Source organism: Myotis yumanensis, unplaced genomic scaffold (assembly GCF_028538775.1).
Source record: "Myotis yumanensis isolate MYYU_CA2020_CCGP unplaced genomic scaffold, mMyoYum1.0.hap1 SCAF_13, whole genome shotgun sequence".
NCBI lineage: Eukaryota > Metazoa > Chordata > Mammalia > Chiroptera > Vespertilionidae > Myotis > Myotis yumanensis.
The window spans coordinates 5,124,043-5,131,353 of NW_027223764.1; positions in this window are offsets into that span (position 1 = coordinate 5,124,043).

Genomic DNA, 7,311 nt, shown 5'->3' on the forward strand with positions numbered 1-7,311 from the left:
GTGCCCAGCGTGTCGCCAGCATGTTCCTTATCACTGGCAGCACAGCTCACGACTCCTCGAGTGCCTTGGTGCGGCGTGCACAGTGCTATGCAAACTCTGCTGTGCTCCGACAAGTGTGCAGAGCACGTGTGGGCTGGGCCTGGCTCGGCTGCCCCAGTCCAGGCCCCTCTGGGAACCCCTCTCCCTCCCCCTCACACCCCTCCCCCCACAGGCGCTGTGCCCAGCCTCTGGCTCCCCCTCCCCTGCTTGGTGCTCTCATCCCATTTTCTGCCCCACTTGTTCTGACCTCCTTCCTCCAGGCCCACAGATGCCCTCCCGGCCCCCTGGATCCCAGAGCTCACAGCAGGCACCCTGTCCCCGGCAGTCCCTCCCGGAGTCCCTCCTCCAAGTGAGACACGGGGTCTCCAGGCCAGCCCGTCTCACAGAGGGGCAGGGAGGCTCAGAGGGCCACACGGATTCTACGCAGAAGCCCCGCTGCATCCCTGAGCCACGCTGCCCAGATGGCATGGTCCAGCACAATGTCGGGCGTCGGGGACAGCGACCCGGAGGACTGCTCTGTGCTGGTCTCCGGCACTTCGGTGGAGAGTGATTAAGGTAGACTGGTCGGACCTCGGGCCCATGGCCCACCCGGAGGCAGGAGTGTGCAGTGGCAGGCGGGGCAGCCCTGCAGGCACTCTGAGGCCGAGCACTCACCTTCACCCCTGCAGCCAGTGAACCATCGCTTCCCTCTGCACCTTCAGGGCACGGCCTGGCCTCTCTCACCCTCCAGGCCCTGCCTGGCCTCTGTCAGCATGTGGACACCTGGACCCACACCCAAGGGTGCTTGGGGGCGAAGGGGGACTGGCTGCCAACGCAGGGTCTTGGAAGTGGTCCCTCATGTGGCCTTAGTAGAGGCTCAGGTCTTGACCCCGAAGTCCCTGTCCACACCCTTGTACCAGGCGGGCAAGCAGGACTCCAGCCCTGCCCTTGTCCTCTGCTCTCTCAGCTCTGACTCCAGGACAGCAGGCATCTCAGGACGGGGCCCGGCTGACCTGTCCCCAGTCCCCTGATGCCGGCCCCCTCGGTGCACCAGGCACCTCTGCATCCAGCTGTGCCCACCTGCAGCCCGAGTCCCAGGCAGGCTCTGAGGGCTTGTCCGGCACATGCTGGAGGCCCCTGAGACTCCAATGCCAGGATGGTGAAGGCGTTTCCTAGGAAACCACAGCCAGCTGCCAGCAGCCTGTCTGTGGGGGGTGGGGTGGGGCTGAAGCTGGCGTAGGCAGGAGACACCCGGGGGAAGGTGTGTGTCGCTGTCTGTGCCTGTGTGGCAGTGGGGGATGTGCCAGTGGTGTGTCTGTGAGGGGTCTGTGTGTGTGTGTGTGTGTGTGTGTGTGTGTGTCGGGGGGCGGGGTGTCTCCTCATGCCTGGGAGTTCAGCATGGCGGTCTCCCTTCCCAGCACCAATCCTACAGTGTCAGTCAGTGAGCAAGGCTGGCTCACCACTCCCCGCCCACCCCTGGCAGAGGCCTGAACCTTCCTGCAAACTCCCGATGCCAAACAACAGCGGGCCAGCCTGCAGCGGTCACTGGGGCAGGCAGGCCTGGGCCAGAGGGTGAGGCCACAGTGGGCTCCCAGCGGGAAGTGAGGCTGCCTCCACTTGGGGTGTCCTTGAAGCCCACTGCCCTCAGCTTCCTGTGAGCCTCCCTGTCCCTGCCCTGCCTACCCCTGTGAAGCAGGAGTGAGCCATCTTGGTGACCCCACGGGGGACCACACCCCGGCCCCCTGGCCGAGGAGGAGCTGGCTCCCATCCAAACATTTCCTGGCTTTCGTCCTGCAGATCTGGGAGATGAAGTGCTCCGGGTCACGGTGGGGTCACCGGCTGAACTGTGGGTGGGTGGGTGGGGGTGCAGGTCACACGGAGGCCCCCTCGGTCCCTCCTCCACCTCCCCTCCGTCTGTGTGTAAATTATTGGGCAGTGTAAGGTGCCCCTCACTGCCCGGAAGCTTGAGACCCAGCGAGGAGGCGAGACCAGAGCGACCTGCCCGTGGGCCTGCTCAGATCCTGGACCAACCTGCTCTGGGGTCTGTGGGTGTGCAGGGCTCGGCTGGGAGACCCAGGAGCTCTGGTGGCCCCTCCCCCGGCCCCTGCCAAGGCTCAGGGGGGGGTCGGGACCCAGCAGGGTTGTGGGGGTGCCCGGCTTCCATGAGGCATCAAGGACAGAATCATCCTCAGCGCATGCCCTTTCCAGTCCTGGGACCATCCACAGAGGCTCAGCAACCCCCAGCCTCTTGGGGCCCCAGCAGAGGGGCCAGCATTGCTTGTGGGGAGCCCGTTGTCTCTCCTGGGGGGCTATGCAGCCCAAGGCAGGGCACAGTCTCACGTTGCCTGGGAACCTGGGAGGCAATGAGCACCCCCCAAGCCTACCCCTTCCTCCCTCCCTCCCTTCCTTCCATGTGGACCCAGGAGCAGCTTGTGGACGCAGTCAGTCCTGGAGAGAGAGATGCATGTGGGGTCCCGTGTATAGGCTTTGTCTTTGCTGATTGGGATATGTCTGCCCTAGAGGCAAATAAAAGAATTCCAGCATGCAGAACTCACAGTTAACATTTTAAATAAGCGTGTTTTCTCCTTTAAGTTAACATTGGGTAAAGACAAACAAGATGGCAACCCCATGCTGACGAGAATGAATAAGGAAAGTGGTGACTTCACTAGCAGAGCCTGCACCTGGGGAGAGAGAGGGAGGCAGCTGGGCCTGGTGGCCAAGCAGTGGGGGAGGGGTCCTCACTTCTGCAGGCCTGGGGGCAGGGAGGCTGTGCGCTGGACCGGAGCTGACTGAGCCCTGAGCTGGGGGCCGGCCAGTGGTGGGGTGTGGCCGCCCTGAGGATGGGCCCTGGGAGGTGTGGCCAGGGGGTCTAGCAGTTTCCCCGGAAAGGCCCCAGGTGGATATGCAAGATAAGCCGCTGGGACTGGTCCGCCAGCCAGGCCTCCAGGGGACAGACAGCCCACAGCTCCAGGCAGCCATGCGTTCCCTCTGGGACTCACCGCAGGGCCCACCTCCTTCTCTCACTGCCACCCTTCCTGCCACCCAGCCCCCACCGGAATGGGCTCACAAGTGGGGGTGGCCCTGGCCCTGGTCAGCCTGGGAGCCAGGCAGTCGAGTGAAGGTGGGCACCAGGGCAAGGCAGGCAGGGGGAGGGGGGACCCCCAGGGTCGGCTCTCTGGCTACTCATTCCTGACCCCCTCCCCAGGAAGGAGGCTGGCTGGGGTTGGGGGTCGGGGGTCGGGGGTGGCAGTGGGCAGGGCCCCACACTTGGCCAAATGCTGAGAAAGCCTGGGATGCAGAGCCTTCTGGAAACAAGGAGGCCTGGGGAGGGCCCCCGACTGGCAGGCTGGGGTGGCCTCAGCTCCCTGCTGACTCACAGGCGAGAGAGACAGGCAGACTGGAGGGGTGCAGAGGAAGTGCAAGGGAGGAGCTGGGGGGCAGGGGAGGGAAGGAAGGGGAGGAGGGAATGCCAAGGCAGGGGGAGGGGAGAAGGAGAGGAGGGGCCTGAGGCCAGGGGAGGATTGAGCTGGCGTCAAGAGCCTCCCTGAGCCAGGCCTCTGCGGCTCTCCCAGGTCCTGGGCGCTGGCCAGTCGTGGTCACAGGAGCCAGCAGGCAGGGAGGCCCCTGTGGGAGGACAGGGGCTGAAGAGCATCTGGGGAGGGGACAAGTGCGTGGGGTGGGGTCCCGGGGAGAGTCAGAGGGAGCCCCCACCACCCAGCGCCCAGTCCTGCTTAGGGAAGCTGAGGAGAGGGCTTTCTCCTTGGGATTTGGAGCAGCGGGTTAGCGCCAGGTCCTGGGCTTGCCAGCTGGCCTGGGGCCTGAGGCACTGGGCAGTGGGGGTCCCTGTCTGCAGAGTGCTGTCTGGCAGTGCTGTGGGTGAGGGGCCCTCGGATAGCAGGTGGGGACCCAGAGGGCGCTGAGGAAAATGAGCTGGCCCCCTACCTCCTGGGGTGGGAGGGAGGAGGCTGGCAGGGCCTGGGTGGGTGGAGAGCAGGGGTGGGGCAGGGGGAGGGGTGTGTGTGGCCATGTAGTGAGTGAGTGTGAGTGGCTAGTGTGAGCTGGGGAGCCCAGGGCGGGAGCACAGCGGGGGACAGAGCCTGTGGTCTCCGTGTCAGGCCCTCCTCTCCTCCCCTCCTCCCGGACCACCCTGGGACCCAGGGCACCAGGTAACTGGCACCTATTCTGAGGCTCCGGCCCTTACACAGACTCAGGCAAGAACCTCGACCAGGAGAAACCTTCTCTTCTCCGTGGGGGCCCCACCTTCTTCCCCCTCCACCCCCACCCGGCACCCCTGGGCGAGGCCGGTGATGTGGGGCGGCTGGAAAAGCCGGTTCTGTGGGGCCCTGTCCCTGGCTGGCCTGTGCTAACAGGTGGATCTTAGGGTTCAGGAATGCGGAGATGAGAGTCTCCCCTGCCCCTGCCCCTGGGGAAGGCCCAGGGTGTTCTGGGCTCGGTGAGGGGCAGCTAGGAGCTGGGGGAGGCTGGTGCCCGGACCTGAAGGAAGCGTTCCCCAGCAACTCACAGGGGCCTCCTGTGAGGACTCCAGCCCCTGGGTAAGCCAGGAGCCAAAGGGCTGGCCCACCCCCCGACCCCCACCCCCACCCCGTGTCTGGAAGGCTAATGGCCACCCGCAGCCCAGGCAGGAAACACCTTGCCTGTCAAATGCCTTAGTTAAATACAATGCAGTGACAGCCCTCTGCTCAGACACGGGGGGACCTGCTAGCACCAGCCCATGGCCCGCCCAGCCGAGCAGCAGGGCATTCACTGGACACAGGGACGTGCACAGAGCCCAGTTCAGGGTGCTGGGCACTGGGAACTGTCTGACCACAGGGAGGAAGGAGAACTGCTCAGAAGCAGAATGAGGCCGGTGTCCCAGGTTCAGCTCCTGCAGGGGCGCCCTCTGCCGGCCCCGGCTGCCCACCCGCCCGCCCTGCCCCAAAGCCCCCCCCCCCCCCCCCGCCCCGCAGCCTTGAGCTCTTCTGGGAGACTGTGGCTTTGTCTTGTGCTGCCAGTTTTAAAAAATAAATTATACATTCTGTCCGCCGATGTGCGGCAGTGGTTGAACATTGACCTGTAAACCAGGAGATCACAGTTAAATTCCTGGTCAGGGCACAGTCCTGGGCTGTGGGCTCAGTCCCTGGTAGGGGGTGTGCAGGGGGCAGCAGATCCATGATTCTCTCTCATCACTGATGTTTCTATCTCTTTCTCCCTCTCCTTTCCTCTCTGAAATCAATAAAAAAATATATTTTAAAAATAAATGAAATAAAAATAAATTGTAGCCCTGACCGGTTTGGCTCAGTGGATAGAGCGTCTGCCTGCGGACTGGGGGGTCCCAGGTTCGATTCCGGCCAAGGGCATGTGCCTTGCTTGCGGGCACATCCCCAGTGGGAGGTGTGCAAGAGGCGGCTGATCGATGTTTCTTTCTCATCGATGTTTCTGGCTCTCTATCCCTCTCCCTTCCTCTCTGTAGAAAATCAATAAAATATATTTTTTTAAAAAATTGTACATTTTAATGAAATAGAGTACTATAAAAGCTGCTCACCCCAGAAGAAGGGAAATACAAAGCGAAGTCTCCACCTGGGGAGAAGTGGAGAGAGCGCAGGGACGGAGGGACGGAGGGACGGGATGGACGGCAGGGAGCCTTCTGCGTGCCCTCCTGCAATTCCCTTCTCCCGCTCAGCACACAGGAGGCCCCCAGGGGCAGTGCGGGGGGTGCCTGTGAGGTGGGCGCCTGCCCAGTGTCGCCTGGAGGACCTGCCTCCACACAAGACGGATCGGCACCAAAAGGCCCCAGATCCCGTGAAGACCCAGATGTGGGGCGAGATGGGTGCAGGTGAGGACAGGTGGGCTCAGCCAGGGCGGAGGTGGGGGTGCTGGGACTGCAGCCGGGGCACAGACTCCGCCACGGGACAAACCCCACACCTGTGTGTCACCCGTGGGCCAGGAGGGCTGTCAGCCCCACAGCGCGAATCCTCTTTAAACTGGGCTGTGCCTCAGCCCCTAAAAGATCCAGTCTTTCTAAATGCATTATTTTGGGTGCTGCCCATGAAGCATTCATATGTGAGTTTACTGACCCAGCCAGGTGAGTGGGCCACAGGCTGGCCTTGCCCAGGTGCCAGTAGGGTGCTGGGCAGGGGCAGGCGTGTTCAGGAGGTAAGGAGGAGAGCCTCACCCGGAAGCAGGGACCTGCCCCATAGGCTGTTCCTCAGTTGTCCTGTCCCAACCCATGTCCACCTTGGTGCCCGAGGTCTGCGATGTGGGTTAAAGACGCCCAGCCTCTCCCCCATGACCTGGCTGGGGTCTTTGGGGCGGGGCATGGCCCGTACCTTCCTCAGGTCCCTCCCTGCACCCAGAGGCACCCCCACCACCACCGGGGTACTGGCCAGTCAAGCCTCTCCCTGTGGGCCCTGGACAGAGGAAGGCTCTGACCGTTAGGGGCCACGTGAAGGGAGGCCCCCGGTCTGCTGGGCAGGAAGGGGTGGCCCCACCAGAGCGGCACTTGGGCCTTCCTGCGAATGTCCAGGCAAGGCCTTTGGTGAAGGGACAGTGGGGCCCAGGGCTGGTCACCCTGGTGCCACTGAGATAGTTACCCCATGTCACCCTGGATCTGGAGTGCAGACCCACTCCTCTTCCGTCCCCTGCCCCCCTTTTCCCTGAACCTCCTCGGCCCTCTCTCCCCAGACAGTGGCTGTGAAGCCGATTGGCCGCCAGGGCCCAGGAGGCAGAGCCGAGCATGTCCAGCTGAGCCCTGCCTTGGGGCTCATTGGCCACTGGACCTGGACCTGGACCTGGGCTTAGGCCCACCCTTACTTCTGAGCCCCTCACCTGCCCGCCAGCCCCTACAAGGCCAGGAGAGGAGCTCACAATGCCTTGAGGGGGAACGTTGTTCCCAGACGGTCCTGAGGCACCGCCAGCACCCAGTGGAGGATGCGTGCTTCGCTCGGGGCCAGTGCGGGGACGGGGTGTGAGAAGGAGGGGAGGGGAGGCCTGGGAAAAATAGGGCTCCAGTCTTGCCCCAGGGTGTGCTGGACCCCATGGAGTTGGTGTCACACATGGGGGGCATGGTGAGTTGCCGCCATTGGCAGAAAACCATGAGCCCAGAGGGTCAGCAAAGAGAGGATGGCCTGAAGGCCCAGCAGCGTGTGTCCTGGGCCCTCAGAGTGGTCACCAGACTGCCTGGTCCCTGGAAGAGGTTAGGAGCCATCATCAGAGCCCGGCTGAAAGAGCACAGGACAGGCCAGCCCACTCTGGGGCCCTCTGCTGCCCGCCCAGCACTCAGCACCTGGCCCTGCC